The sequence below is a fragment of the Penaeus monodon genome, chromosome 33 (genome assembly GCF_015228065.2).
Source record: "Penaeus monodon isolate SGIC_2016 chromosome 33, NSTDA_Pmon_1, whole genome shotgun sequence".
NCBI lineage: Eukaryota > Metazoa > Arthropoda > Malacostraca > Decapoda > Penaeidae > Penaeus > Penaeus monodon.
In genome coordinates, this window is record NC_051418.1 from 11,277,647 (window position 1) to 11,277,890 (window position 244).

Here is a 244-nt window from a genome sequence, read left to right on the forward strand (position 1 = left end):
AACACACATACACGATTAAACCACATTTAAATTTAATACCACAGTGACATCCTCATTTCCAATTACTCACCTCCATTACTCAGTTCAGCCTCTTTAGAAATCTTGACGCAGCTGACGTAACACGTTTGGCTCGTGTTTCGCAACGGAGAAGCTTATCCCCAGCGGTGGCGATTCTGCGAATTCCTTGGCGACTCCCGTTTCTTTTCAGGATTTTGTTGACTTGTAGTCTCAGAGGGGATTGTTG

The 244-nt window shown here is 44.3% G+C and overlaps 1 protein-coding gene across 1 annotated transcript in view; it reads left to right on the plus strand.

Annotated features, from left to right (window-relative positions):
- The window catches only part of LOC119594027 (balbiani ring protein 3-like), a gene marked incomplete in the record, with an annotated part of 6,364 nt that overhangs the window by 3,219 nt on the left and 2,901 nt on the right, over positions 1-244 (plus strand).